The following is a 16,107-nucleotide window of genomic DNA, read 5'->3' as shown; positions in this document are numbered from 1 at the left end:
CGCACACACACACGCGCACACGCACACACACACTCACGCACACGTGTCAGTGTAAAGGTCTCGGGTGTAACACAATTGGCCAGTGACCTCATGCGGGACGACGGCGACCCCGTGGCTGCACCACTGCGCTCGACAGCGCGATGCCCCCCGCGAGTTTCTTTTACAACACCAGGTCCCTCCAGCCCCCCACACCTCCAACCCCACCCCCTCCAACCCCCCCCCCCCCCACTGCCCCCCCTTAACACCCACGGCCCCCACCCAACCCCCACGGCCCCCACCCAACCCCCACGGCCCCCCCCAACCCCCAGGCCCCCCCCCAACCCCAGGGGCCCCCCACAGCCCCCACTGCCCCCTCCCAACTGCCACCCACCAAACCCCCGCTGCTCCCATCCAACCCCCACTGCCCCCACCCCTCAACCCCCACCGCCCCTACACGAGCACTCGCCACTGATGTGAGCCGTGGCCGGGATTGTAAATCAAGACGCTGGCTCCATACAGTGCAGTGCGCTCACCACTGCGCCACCGCTCCCCGTCCCACACACGCACAGATACAAAAACCCCATTGCTGAGAAACATTTCGGGAATCCAGTGGTGGTAACCCTCACCACGAGTCACCCCACCTCACCCCGACTCACCCCGACTCACCCCCAACTCACCACGACTCACCCCACCTCACCCCGACTCACCCCCAACTCACCACGACTCACCCCACCTCACCCCGACTCACCCCCAACTCACCACGACTCACTCCACCTCACCACGACTCACCCCACCTCACCACGACTCACCACAAGTCACCACGACTCACCCACAACTCACCACGACTCACCCCACCTCACCACGACTCACCCCACCTCACCACGACTCACCGCACCTCACCCCCACCTCACCCCACCTCACCACGACTCACCCCCAACTCACCCCACGACTCACCCCACGACTCACCCCACGACTCACCCCACCCACGACTCACCCCACCTCACCACGACTCACCCCCAACTCACCCCACCTCACCCCGACTCACCCCACGACTCACCACGACTCACCCCACGACTCACCCACGACTCACCCCACCCACGACTCACCGCACCTCACCCCCACCTCACCCCGACTCACCCCCAACTCACCACGACTCACCCCACCTCACCACGACTCACCCCACCTCACCACGACTCACCCCCAACTCACCACGACTCACCCCACCTCACCACGACTCACCCCACCTCACCACGACTCACCCCGACTCACCCCACGACTCACCCCACCTCACCACGACTCACCCCACGCACGACTCACCCCCACCTCACCCCGACTCACCCCCAACTCACCACGACTCACCCCACCTCACCGCACCTCACCCCCACCTCACCCCGACTCACCCCCAACTCACCACGACTCACCCCACCTCACCACGACTCACCCCGACTCACCCCACGACTCATCCACGACTCACCCCACCTCACCCCGACTCACCCCACCCACGACTCACCGCACCTCACCCCCACCTCACCCCACCTCACCCCACCTCACCCACGACTCACCCCATCACCCCCGACTCACCCCACCTCACCCCCGACTCACCCCACCTCACAACGACTCACCCCACCTCACAACGACTCACCCCACCTCACCCTACCTCACCCCACCTCACTCTCTCACACACTCACTCTCTCACACACTCACTCTCTCACACTCTCACTCACTCTGTCACTAACTCCTACCCTGCCCTGCAGAAAGGCAGCCGAAAAAACAATTGCAAGATGAGTGAAATCCCGAATGCTGTTGATGTTGGTTGCATGTTGATGTTGGTTGTATGTTGGTTGCATGTTGATGTTGGTTGTATGTTGTTGTTGGTTGTATGTTGATGTTGGTTGTATGTTGATGTTGGTTGCATGTTGATGTTGGTTGCATGTTGATGTTGGTTGTATGTTGGTTGCATGTTGATGTTGGTTGTATGTTGGTTGCATGTTGATGTTGGTTGTATGTTGGTTGCATGTTGATGTTGGTTGTATGTTGTTGTTGATGCTGACCGTGTTGTTGTTGACGACGACGTGAACGTGGCGACGAGGGTCAGGGTCACAGCGAGGGGGGTGGGGGGCGACCCTCGACATTCCACGTGGCACTCACGGCACGCGGTGACGTCATAGCGGAGCCGCGCGGAATGCGGTGACGTCACTGGTGACTCCCTCGGGGCCACGCGGCGCGCCGGGCGCTTGCGCGGTGCAGCACAAAGACAAAGATCCCCGTGTAGCCTTAACAGACTGTAGGGGCAAGTGCTGTTAGCAAGCACGTATGAAGGCCGGAACGGTACACAAGGGGGTGGGTGGCCAGCACCACGCACGACCGCCTTTGTCTTCCTAGTGGCGATGTTTATACGCACCGCACCAGGTACTAATTTGAGGCCGAGTCGACCTAGGGGAGGCCCGGTACCGGTTTAGATAATCGTCACTGCTGTTGACCGTGAGCGGGAATCGAACTCGGGTCGCCAGGTTCGTAGCGCTAACCACTACACCCACCGCTCCCACCACTACTACAGCCACACCACCACCACTACTACAGCCACACCACCACCACTACTACAGCCACTCCACCACCACTACTACAGCCACTCCACCACCACTACTACAGCCACTCTACCACCACTACTACAGCCACTCCACCACCACTACTACAGCCACTCCACCACTACTACAGCCACTCCACCACTACTACAGCCACTCCACCACCACTACTACAGCCACTCCACCACCACTACTACAGCCACTCCACCACCACTACTACAGCCACTCCACCACCACTACTACAGCCACTCCACCACCACTACTACAGCCACTCCACCACCACTACTACAGCCACTCCACCACCACCACTACAGCCACTCCACCACCACCACTACAGCCACTCCACCACCACTACTACAGCCACTCCACCACCACTACTACAGCCACTCCACCACCACTACTACAGCCACTCCACCACCACTACTACAGCTACACCACCACTACTACAGCCACTCCACCACCACTACTGCCACTCCACCACCACTACTACAGCCACTCCACCACTACTACAGCCACTCCACCACCACTACTACAGCCACTCCACCACCACTACTACAGCCACACCACCACTACTACAGCCACTCCACCACCACTACTGCCACTCCACCACCACTACTACAGCCACTCCACCACCACTACTACAGCCACTCTACCACCACTACTACAGCCACTCCACCACCACTACTACAGCCACTCCACCACTACTACAGCCACTCCACCACTACTACAGCCACTCCACCACCACTACTACAGCCACTCCACCACCACTACTACAGCCACTCCACCACCACTACTACAGCCACTCCACCACGGAAAGGAATTGTCAAGACCTTCATCCAGCAGTGGACTGACCATGGCTAATGATGATAATGAACGGTACAAAAGTCGGCTTAGGCTAACAGTGCTATAGCAGCTCGTTTAGTTTCTATATCAATAATCATCCGGGCCACGACTAGCATCAGCTGCACCACCGCTGCACCACCGCTCTTCCCAAGCTCCATCGCGACCAGACGCTGCGAGTCGCTCCGCCGCTTCAAGATCACAGAGGGCGCCTGCGTGCCGAGGGCATCACAATCGGCGTCTTCCACGTGTCCAGTGAGAGGGGGGGCCTCTCCCCTCGCTGGGCGGTTGCACGCGAGCGGCTTTCCTGTGGTCACTCCCCAGGGCCCCTCCGCCCGCCTCCGACCCCATTCCTGCGGTGCGCCGTTCTCCCTCCTTCGACCGCCACTCCGCTGTCAGCCTCGACCATGGCTCCCATCGCGCCGGGCTGGCGACGTCTCCTCTACCCTCGCCCAGCGGTCGCTGTTGGTGCCCCGCGCCACGCGCCATGGGGCCCGCGCGCGTCCCCCCCCCGCCTCTCTGGGGGTCCCATCCACACCGCGGGGGGGGGGGGGGGGGGCCTGGCCGCCTTGAATTCGTTCATTAAAAGATGCCACAAATGAAGGAGGACCTTGGGGAGGGGGCTGGCTGGCTGACTCATCGTGGCCAGCAGCGAGGGAAGGTTTTAATTAATGAGAGTGTGTCTGTGGGCCCTCCCTGGACATCTGCTGTAGTGTGGCTCATTGGATTCCTCCCTTCTTCAGCAAGATTCTGATTCTGGGTAGAGAGCGGGGGGTTATGGACCGCAGATCACCCTGCACCGTCCCCTCCAGCGGGGTGGGGTGGATGATGACGATGTGGAAAGGTTCAAGAGGGAGAGATGTGGCAAGGAGGGATGGAGGGATGTAGAGACACAGAGAGGGATGGATGGAGAGGGCCGGAGAGGCAGAGAGGGAGCAACTGATGATGATGATGATAAACTAAATCGATAAACTATTTTTTAGTTTACCAGGTAAAACATACTGAGCGACCTGCCCACAAATGAAGCGGCTCATCACGTGGAAGTGGATTCTAAATGTGGAGGGAAAACCCGGAGGAACCGGAGAAAAATCCACGCGGCCACGGGGAGAGAGACACCGCAAACCCCACGTATACAGCAGCAGGCGTCGTCAGGCTCGGGGTCGAACCCACGACCTCCCGTGTACCAGGCGAGGTAGTTAACGTCTCGCCACTGTGGCGCCGAGGTAGGGAGGGAGGGATGGAGGGAGGAAGGGAGGCAGGCAGGGAGCGAGGAGAAGATGGATGGGGCGAGGGAGGGATTGGTGTTGATGCGAAGGGAGGCATGGAGGCAGGGAGGGAGCAGGGCTGTAGGTGCCGGATGGAGGCAGGGTGTGGCTCTCACGCAGAGCAGGAGGCGGCAACGGGAGGCAATGCCTCCCCCCCTCTCCCCTCCCCCCTCTCTCTCTCCGCTGTTCCCCCACATAGCAACCGCGCTCCGCAATTCGCGACCAAGAAGCCGACGCGGGCTCCCTCGCGCGCGCCTCGGCACGGGCTGCGCGCTCCAACTTGTCATGAACAACATCATAATCCGTGGGAATTTTTCGGCGATTAAATCGTTCATTTATCCGAACCGGTCCCGGGGCCCCGCGCTCTCCGCGCGCACATTCCCAAGCCAACACCCACCGACCGGCGTGGTGAAGTATGGCCTAACATCCCCCCCCCACCCCAAACATGGCTCGACACGGCGGGAGGAGGCCGTCATCCAGCAGTGGATCGATCGTGGGGGACGGCGATGGAAACGCGAATATTTAATTCGCGTCAACTCAATAGACTTTAGATAAAGTGTGCACCACACTCTGGGGAGAGAATCGTACGATTCGTAGCCCCTCTCAGTACAAAATGATTCACGCCTCTCCGCCCCAACCCCTTCCGCAACAAAAATAATTATCGACGAAATCGAGTGCTTGACGGGAATCTAAAGCACTGCCCCCTCCCCCCCTTTTACCACAACCTTCCTGCCCATTGCCGTCTTAGTGTGGGGGGCCCACGACTCCTCATCCTCGCAGCAGCAGCAGCAGCAGCCCCCGGTACAAGCCGCCTGGGGCCGTGACACCGGTCCAACAAGTGAGCCTCCTACTCCACGTGCACGCGGCTGCTGCTGCTACTGCTGCTACTGCTGCAGCTGCTGCTGCTGCTACTGCTGCGTTGCAAGTTGTGAAAGTTTGTTCGGCGCGCTCCACCACCACCCTCCTCCTCGCCACACGCCGAGTGAGGCCACCACCACCACCCAACAAAGACAAAGATCCCTCCTGTAGGCTTGACATACTGTTGGGGCAAGTGCCGTTAGCGAGTTCGGGTGGAGGTGGGTGGCCAGCACCACGCCTGGACGCCTTTGTCTCCCCGGTGGTAATGTTTACACATCGCGACAGGCACTCATTTGAGGCTGAGTCGACCTAGACGAGGTCCAGAACCGGTTCAAATACTCACTGCTTATTGGTGGTGGAACTCGGTCCGTCAGGTTGGTGGTGGGGCACGTTGACCGCTACACGACCTGCTCCCCACGACACCACGCACACGCCACGCACACAACACGCATGGCCACCACCAGCCGGATCCACTGCTGGGAGGACTACTGCCCAAGCCGCGGCCGTCAACTCTGGCACGACCCGCACTGCCACTCGCGCACTCGCGCTCCCCCCCCCTCGCAAAGCGCTCGCGACACCCCCCACCACCACCACCACTACACCCTCTACACTACCCCCCACTACACCCCCCCACACACACTACACCCTCTACACTACCCCCCACTACACCCTCCCCACACACACTACACCCTCTACACTAACCCCCACTACACCCGCCCCCCACACTACACCCTCTATACTACACCCCCCACACACTACCGCCCCCCTACCCCCCCCACACCCTCCCCCCACTACCCCCCCTACACCCCCCCATACCCCCACACCCCCCCACTACCCCCCCCCCACTACCCCCCCCTACACCCCCCCCCACGCCTCGCCAGGGGTCGGCCCAGGACGGGAGCGGCAGTCACGCGGCTCCGCGACTCCTCCGCGCCGCTCCATCCCTCGCACGGCACTCACGCACTCAGACAAAGAGCCCCCGTGTAGCCTGCACAGACTGGAGGGGCAAGTGCCGTTAGCGAGTGGCACCTGTGAAGGCCAAGACGGTACACGAGGGGGTGGGTGGCCAGCACCGCCCCCGACCGCCTTTGTCTCCCCAGTGGCGACGTTTACACACCGCACCAGGTACTAATTTTGAGGCTGAGTCGACCTGGGGGAGGGCCAAGGCCGGGTTCATAGCGCAGCGCGCTAACCGCTACACCACCGCTCCCCACACACACACCCACCTACACACACACTCACACAGTCGCACCCATGTACACACACACAGTCGCACACAAAGATAAAGATCCCCCGTATAGGCTTAACAGACTGTAGGGGCAAGTGCTGTTAGCGAGCACCTATGAAAGCCGGAACGGTACACGAGGGGGTGGGTGGCCAGCACCACGCCCGACCGCCTTTGTCGCACACACGCACTTACACAAACACACCCACGTACACGCACTTACACACACAGTCGCACCCACACACTTAGCCGCACACTTACATACGCACTTAGTAACATTCACACGCATTTACACACGCGCGCACTTACAAAGACAAACGTCCCCCGTATAGCCTTAACAAGACTGGTGGGGCAAGTGCTGTAAGTGAACACCTACGAAGGCCGGCCGCCTTTGTCTCCCCAGTGGCGATGTTTTTACACAGCGCACCAGGTACTAATTTGAGGCCGAGTCAACCTAGGGGATGCCCAGGACCGGTTCAGATAACCGTCACCGATGTCGGCTGTTTGTGGAATTCGAACTCGCGGTCGCAGGGTTCGTAGCGAACCACGGCGCCACCGCTCGACTCACAGACACTCAATGATCACGGCTGGCTACGTGCGGTGCGAAAGAAGTCCACCCCTCCCCACGCACCCCCTCAACCCCCTCCCCACGCACACCCTCAAGCCCCTCCCCACGCACACCCTCAACCCCCTCCCCACGCACCCCCTCAACCCCCTCCCCACGCACCCCCTCAACCCCCTCCCCACGCACCCCCTCAACCCCCTCCCCACGCACCCCCTCAACCCCCTCCCCACCCTCACCCCTCCCACGCACCCCCTCAACCCCCTCCCCACGCACCCCCTCAACCCCCTCCCCACGCACCCCCTCAACCCCCTCCCCACGCACCCCCTCAACCCCCTCCCCACGCACCCCCTCAACCCCCTCCCCACGCACCCCCTCAAGCCCCTCCCCACGCACCCCCTCAAGCCCCTCCCCACGCACCCCCTCAAGCCCCTCCCCACGCACCCCCTCAAGCCCCTCCCCACGCACCCCCTCAACCCCCTCCCCACGCACCCCCTCAACCCCTCCCCACGCACCCCCTCAACCCCCTCCCCACGCACCCCCTCAACCCCCTCCCCACGCACCCCCTCAACCCCCTCCCCACGCACCCCCTCAACCCCCTCCCCACGCACCCCCTCAACCCCCTCCCCACGCACCCCCTCAACCCCCTCCCCACGCACCCCCTCAACCCCCTCCCCACGCACCCCCTCAACCCCCTCCCCACGCACCCCCTCAACCCCCTCCCCACGCACACCCTCAAGCCCCTCCCCACGCACCCCCTCAACCCCCTCCCCACGCACCCCCTCAACCCCCTCCCCACGCACCCCCTCAACCCCCTCCCCACGCACCCCCTCAACCCCCTCCCCACGCACCCCCTCAACCCCCTCCCCACGCACCCCCTCAACCCCCTCCCCACGCACCCCCTCAACCCCCTCCCCACGCACCCCCTCAACCCCCTCCCCACGCACCCCCTCAACCCCCTCCCCACGCACCCCCTCAACCCCCTCCCCACGCACCCCCTCAACCCCCTCCCCACGCACCCCCTCAACCCCCTCTCTTCACGCCGCCCCCCCCAACTCTGTCGGGACGTGAGTCACCCAGCGAGGCCAACCAGCTGATCGCTACAACATCGCGATGGCCAAGCGGCAATCCTCGCTGCAGATCATCATCATCACCGCTCCAGCCCTGGGCGCGCCACCTCTTCGTGCCACGTGCTAACCGCTGCGCCACCGCTCCCCCCACCACCCTGTGACGTAACACAAGACAAAGACGAAGATCCCCCGCCCCGCCCCTCGTGTCGGCAGCGCGCGCCGTCAGCTGATGGCGAGGGGCGCCGTGTGCGAATCAATAACGACGAGTTCACTAAACACGTGGGGGGGGGGGGGCAACACGCGAGCACGCCCAGACATGCCCGGCGGGCAAGTTGGGGGGGGGGGTACGAGGAAGAGGGACAGACGAGACACAGAGGGGGACGCGAGGTCACGGAACGACTGCGGAGCGCGGGAGGAGCGGGTCGTGGTGGTTGTGGTGGTGGTTGTGGTGGTGGTGGTTGTGGGATGCGGCGAGAGGAGGAGGACGGGGGGAGGGAAATCTACCGGGGGGGGGGGGGCGGTGGGGAGAGTCTCCAGACAGCCGCTGGGACACGTGGACTGGGCGAGACGCGGCGCGAGACACGGGGGGGGGCAGGGGGGGGGGGGACAAGGGGAGGGGGGACAGGGGGGGAGCAATGGGGACGGAATGAGCCCAGACTGGGCAAGGGAGGGAGGGAGGGGTGACGACTCAAGAGGAGACGGAGCCCAGACAGAGGGGTGGGACAGCGAGGGCCTGCGAGGCTGGGGAGAGATGGGGGAGGGAGTGTGGGGGGCGGAGGGCTGAGATGCGATTGGGTCAAGATGGGACACACGGGGGTGGGGGGGGGGGTTAGTTTCGTTAAAGGAAACTGGAGTTCGTGTCGCTGGGGTGAATCCAGGGGGAGCGGTGGCGCAGTGGTTAGCGCACCGCGATTCAAAGCCGGCTACGCGAGTTCGGTCCTAGCAGCACGGCTCAGAGCAGGCGGCGAGTGATGTCGGAAGCGGCCCCACCTCCCTTGGCGTTCACCAGCGCGCGCACTGAACGACGGTGGTGAAGTCTGGTGAAGAATGGTGAAGTCTGGTGAAGTCTGGTCAAACAACCCCCGTCATCGGCGCGGTGTGCTCAAGTCTTCGTCCAGCAGTTCTTCTCTCCATGTTATACGATAATACAGGCGAATTACACCCTCAGACATATTAATATAGCACGTGTAGCAAATACAAAGGTCCCCCGTGTAGCCTTAACATACTGTTGGGGCAAGTGCTGTTCGCAAGCACCTATAAGGGCGGGGACGACACACGAGGGGTGGGTGGCCAGGACCACGCCCGGCCGCCTTTGTCTCCCTAGTGGCGATGTTTATACACCGCACCAGATACTTATTTTAGGCTGAGTCGACCTAGGGGAGGCCCAAGACCGGTTCAAATAATCGTCACCGGTGTTGGCCGTGAGCGGGACTTGAACTCGAGTCGCCGGGTTTGTAGCGAAGCGCGCTCACCGCTACACCACCGCTCCCCCATCATCATCATCATCACCATTGTCACCACCATCGTTACCACCATGACCATCATCAACACCATCACCTAACTACCACCATCAACACCATCACCTAATTACCACCATCACCTAATTACCACCATCATCAACACCATCACCTAATTACCACCACCATCACCTAAATACCACCATCATCACCATCACCTAATTACCACCATCATCAACGCCATCACCTAATTACCACCACCATCAACACCATCACCTAATTACCACCATCACCTAATTACCACCACCATCATCACCATCACCTAATTACCACCACCATCATCACCATCACCTAATTACCACCATCATCAACGCCATCACCTAATTACCACCATCAAACTTCCTTCCTCTGGGGTCGATGAGGCTACCATTTGTGTAAAACTTAATTTAAATGTAAATATGCAAATACTTCAATGAAGGAAATCCTCGCTCCCTCCATGGGAACGTGGACTTGCCATCATCATCATAAGCGGAAGCGTGGGCGAGCGGTGGGGGAACGATGGCGGTGAGCGTGGTGGTGTCACGCGCCCTAGCATTCAACTTCTCTATCGGAGCGGTGGCGCAGCGGTTAGCGCACTCCGACTCCCAGCCACAGCTAGCAAACTAAACCGACATCAGTGGCGGGTTCGATATTTGAACCGGTGCGTACCCCCCCCCCCCCCCACAATACAAACCCGCATTGACCGGCGTGGTGAAGTATGGTCAAACAGCCCCTCGACGACTGAGGCCTCTCATCCAGCAGTGGATTAAGGCCTGTCAATGATCACGTTACCATGATTGGTCATCATTGTCTCCCACCTGTCACGTCGTTTCGTAAACGCGTCGTCGCTTCCTCGTGAACGCCGCTCCCCGATTTGCGTCGCCTCAACCCCACGCCGACGTCGCCGACAGCGTCAACGTCCGCCCTTTCTCGTCATCCGTCGCCCCCCACCGCCACCCACTGCCTCCACCACCACCCCCACCACCCACTGCCTCCACCACCACCCCCACCACCCACTGCCTCCACCACCACCCCCACCACCCACTGCCTCCACCACCACCCCCACCACCCACTGCCTCCACCACCACCCCCACCACCCACTGCCTCCACCACCCCCACCACCCACTGCCTCCACCACCACCCCCACCACCCACTGCCTCCACCACCACCCCCACCCACTGCCTCCACCACCACCCCCACCCACTGCCTCCACCACCCCCACCACCCACTGCCTCCACCCCCACCTCCACCCCCACCTCCACCCACTGCCTCCACCACCACCTCCACCACCCACTGCCTCCACCCCCACCTCCACCCACTGCCTCCACCCCCACCTCCACCCACTGCCTCCACCACCACCCCACCACCCACTGCCCCCACCACCACCTCCACCCACTGCCTCCACCCCCACCTCCACCCACTGCCTCCACCCCCACCTCCACCCACTGCCTCCACCACCACCCCCACCACCCACTGCCCCCACCACCCCCACCACCCACTGCCCCCACCACCACCTCCACCCACTGCCTCCACCACCACCCCCACCACCCACTGCCCCCACCACCCACTGCCCCCACCACCACCCCCACCACCCACTGCCCCCACCACCCACTGCCCCCACCACCACCCCCACCACCCACTGCCCCCACCACCACCACCCCCACCACCCACTGCCTCCACCCACTGCCCCCACCACCACCTCCACCCACTGCCTCCACCACCACCCCCACCACCCACTGCCCCCACCACCCACTGCCCCCACCACCACCCCCACCACCCACTGCCCCCACCACCACCACCCCCACCACCCACTGCCTCCACCCACTGCCCCCACCACCACCTCCACCCACTGCCTCCACCACCACCCCCACCATCCACTGCCCCCACCCCCACCTCCACCCACTGCCTCCACCACCACCCCCACCACCCACTGCCCCCACCACCACCCCCACCACCCACTGCCTCCACCACCACCCCCACCACCCACTGCCTCCACCACCATCCCCACCACCCACTGCCTCCACCCCCACCACCCACTGCCTCCACCACCCACTGCCCCCACCACCACCCCCACCCACTGCCCCCACCACCACCCCCCACTGCCTCCACCACCACCACCCCCACCCACTGCCCCCACCACCACCCCCACCACCCACTGCCTCCACCACCACCCCCCACTGCCTCCACCACCACCACCCCCACCCACTGCCCCCACCACCACCCCCACCACCCACTGCCTCCACCACCCACTGCCCCCACCCTGTAAATCGCTTCGATGAACGTCGTTTCGATATTCGTCGTCGCACCTTTGAGGAACGCATCCCCGGACGCAAACCGGGCATTGCCGTATCTTTATTTACTCAGCGGCGCGTGCAATGTAAAAAACATAAACTTTTACGCATTCAGAGTGAAACTAAGCACCTCGCGACGAGTCATATCGATATAAACTAAACTATGTTTTATTTTACCAAGTAATGCCCACTGAGCTACCTAGCTCTGTCCCAGAAGCCACCTGGCCACAAACGATAGCTCGACGATGTGGCTCATCACGTGGCGATTTGTAGCAGCAGCAGGCGTCAGGGTCGGGATCGAACCCGCGACCTCCTTCAACACCAGGCGAGGTTTAATTCGGAGTCGCATGAAGTCACGTGACGTCTGCCTCAGATCTTGGAGGCTGCTGCTGCTGCTGTGGACGTGTCACATGGTGGTGCATATACAGTGCGAGCTCTGATGTCAATCTCGAAAAAGTGATTACACGCACAGTACCTGTGGCTTCAATTGCAACCGGAGCTGCCTGGGGCGAAGGTCCGGAAAATATTCACTCCAACCCCGCTGCAGGGTGGGATGGGCAGACGAGGCACTCGAAATATCGAACCTTGATTAATACGCCCAAGATGATGATGATGCCACGATGTGATTAATCAATGGATTATGATTGTGTGTGCGCGGTTCTGGATTTTAAGTATGCTGAGTAATGTAGCCATACGGTACATATGTAACTGCCCTAAACAAAGTAAACATTATTTAAATAAATCCCCACTGACCAGGGTGGTGAAGTATGGTCAAACAACCCCCGGGGACTGATCCGGGGTGGGGGCTGGGTCCGGACAGGCTGAACAATCCAGTAGCGGCTTGAACTGTTTAAAAAAAATATTGAACGTATTCCTTGTTTTGCGCAAGGAATCCGTTTCCCACTACAACGCAAGTTGGAGCAGTGAGTCACGTTCCACCACGGATCTCTCCGTTCACTTCGCAAAAACAGAACACCCCGTGAAGAAGAACACCCCCCCCCCCCATCTCTCTCTCCCTGTTTCGGCGGCTCTCCCGTATCTGGGCCAAACCCCGTGGCGGCCTTAAAGGCGCACAGCGCGCACGCGCGTGGTGCGTGCGTGCGTGCGCCTTACAAGGCCTCGTAATCATGGGATTCTTAGTCATCGCGGAGATGATGTCACCACGGCGAGCAAACACGGCTCGCGAATAACTCAACTCCCCCACCCGCAGCAGCCACCGCCGCCACCCTCTCTCCCCAAAGACAAAGATCCCCTCCCGCATCGCCTTAAACAGACTTTGTTTTAAGGACAAGTTGCTACCCATGAAGGTCGGCAAACGGCACACGATGGGGTGGGGGGAGCCCAACACCGTGGCGATGTTTACACACCGCACCAGGTACCCATTTGAGGCGGAGTCGACCTAGGGGAGCCCAAACACCGGCTCATACATAGATCGTTAATGGTGTGTTGGTCGTGAGCGGGAATCGAACTCGGGAGTTGCCGGTTCGTAGCGCGGCGTGTTGCTGTACACGCGAGTTTCGCTCATTGCCACGCGGTGTGTTTCTGGCAGGGGGAAGGAGGCGATGCCCAGGCGCATCAGGGACAGCCCTGAAAGTGCTTGCCCCACGCCACCGCTGCGTAAAGAGTTTAATCAGAGCGGGTTCTCAAGTCCCCTATGGTGGGTCAATTGGCCTCCTCCCCTCCCCTCCCAACTCACTCCACTCCCCTCCACGCACTCTCCTACCTCTCCCCTCTCATCTCACTCTACTCCCCTCCACGCACTCTCCCACCTCACTCCACTCCCCTCCCTCTCCCCTCTCATCTCACTCCACTCCCCTCCACGCACTCTCCTACCTCTCCCCTCTCATCTCACTCTACTCCCCTCCACGCACTCTCCTACCTCTCCCCTCCCATCTCACTCTACTCCGCTCCACGCACTCTCCTACCTCTCCCCTCTCATCTCACTCTACTCCCATCCACGCACTCTCCTACCTCTCCCCTCCAAACTCCACTCCCCTCCACGCACTCTCCTACCTCTCCCCTGCCATCTCACTCCACTCCCCTCCACGCACTCTCCTACCTCTCCCTCTCATCTCACTCCACGCACTCTCCTGCCTCTCCCCTCTCATCTCACTCCACTCCCCTCCACGCACTCTCCTACCTCTCCCCTCTCATCTCACTCTACTCCCCTCCACGCACTCTCCCACCTCTCCCCTCCAATCTCCACTCCCCTCCACGCACTCTCCCACCTCTCCTCTCTCATCTCACTCCACTCCCCTCCACGCACTCTCAAGTTTAGAACTCCAGACATCCGTGCTCTCGACTCCCCGGCCCTGCCCTGCGCTCGGGCAGCACGGCGTCTTGAGACGACGTCTCGAGACGACGTTGCATTGAACCGATGCACACACCCCAATCTGTACGTAACATCAACAATCAGACAAATCGCAGCTCCGTCAATCGACTGCTGGATGAAGGCCACCCCACGCCGCCTCGGTCGTGAGCCTTCTTTGACCAGACGTCACCGCTCAGTTCGCCTAATCACTGTGCCACCGCTCCACAGGCGAAACGAGCGCGTTCGGTGATTTCAACTTACATGAGCTGCATGAGAGATGAACAACACCGCAGTGGAGCGGCGTGCGAGCCGATCATTAACTCGGCCCAGCGTGGAGAGCAGTCGGCGGCGACACGGTCACGACTCGTGACGGAGTCGCAGGCCAGGGTTGATCGAGCGCGAGGAGATGGAGCGAGGTGACCGGTGGATCGTCACGACATCGCAGGGTCGTGAGAGACGGCGACGGCTTTAGGAGGCCTTCATCCAGCAGTGGATTGATCATGGCTGATGACGAGTTGAGAGTCTGTCCCGGATGGTCGCGGTGGTGGTGTTCATGGTCGAGGTGGCGGGCGATGGTGATGATGGTGTTCATGACGGTGTTGATGGCGGTGATTAGCACGGTTGGCTACGTACGGTGCGAAAGAAGTTCAACATTCATACACATGCGTACAGTAAATTAAACTTAACCATCAACTTTTCGTGCGTAGTTTAGTGGTTAGCGCTGCCCTATGAACCCAGCGACCCGAGTTAGATTCCCGCTCACGGTCAACACCAGTGACGATTATCTGAACCGGTCCTGGGCTTCCCCTATGCCGACTCAGCCTCAAATGAGTACCTGGTGCGATGTGTAAAAACATCGTCATTGGGGAGACAAAGGCGGCCGCGTGCCGTAGCGGCCTTCAGGGGCAGCTCGCTAACAACGCGTGACCCAACAGTCTACTGAAGGCTATGAGGGGGATCGTTGTGCTTGGTGATTATGATGGCAGTAGTGCTGATGATGCTGATGATGGTGCTGCTGATGCTGATGATGGTGCTGCTGATGCTGATGATGGTGATGCTGCTGATGGTGACGGTGCTGCTGATGGTGCTGATGATGGTGCTGCTGATGATGATGGTGCTGATGATGGTGCTGATGATGATGATGGTGCTGATGATGATGCTGCTGATGATGGTGCTGATGATGGTGCTGATGATGATGATGGTGCTGATGATGATGCTGATGATGATGCTGCTGATGATGATGATGGTGCTGCTGATGATGATGGTGCTGCTGATGATGATGCTGCTGCTGATGATGATGGGATGGTGACGATGCCGAGTGGTGCGGGTGCTGTCCGGGAGGCGCTCACCTCGGCTCCTCCGCTCCTCGCGCGCAACTTCGCGAGTGACGCGCCTCGGCCCGCGCCGTCAGCTGTTAAAGGGCGGCGCCGTCAGCTGTTAAAGGGCGGCGCCGTCAGCTGTTAAAGGGCGGTGACGTCAGCTGGTCCATTGCGAAAGATCGGCGCGCGCCAGGGGGCGGGGGGCGGGGGGGGCCCTTATGGTGACGCCTCGTCCCGAGGGTGGGGAGGGGAGGGGTGGGGAGGGAAGGGGTGGGGAGGGGAGGGGTGGGGAGGGGAGGGGTGGGGAGG

The 16,107-nt window shown here is 61.2% G+C and overlaps 1 long non-coding RNA gene across 2 annotated transcripts in view; it reads right to left on the bottom strand.

The window, feature by feature from the left end:
* The window catches only part of LOC133348762 (uncharacterized), a 30,580-nt gene extending 14,679 nt beyond the window's left edge, over positions 1-15,901 (bottom strand). Inside the window, exon 1 of one of the 2 annotated variants that reach the window (XR_009755830.1) lies at positions 15,829-15,901. This is a non-coding gene — a long non-coding RNA (uncharacterized LOC133348762). Of the gene's footprint in view, positions 1-14,740; positions 15,799-15,828 lie in introns of those variants that run through there. The other variant, XR_009755829.1, reaches the window with a different exon arrangement.
* Between the last annotated feature and the right edge of the window lie 206 nt (positions 15,902-16,107).

The sequence above is a fragment of the Lethenteron reissneri genome, chromosome 28, assembly GCF_015708825.2.
Source record: "Lethenteron reissneri isolate LAM-NWPU_2019-01 chromosome 28, ASM1570882v1, whole genome shotgun sequence".
NCBI lineage: Eukaryota > Metazoa > Chordata > Hyperoartia > Petromyzontiformes > Petromyzontidae > Lethenteron > Lethenteron reissneri.
The sequence above is the reverse complement of the archived record's forward strand: the minus strand, read 5'-3'. Positions and strand labels throughout refer to the sequence as shown.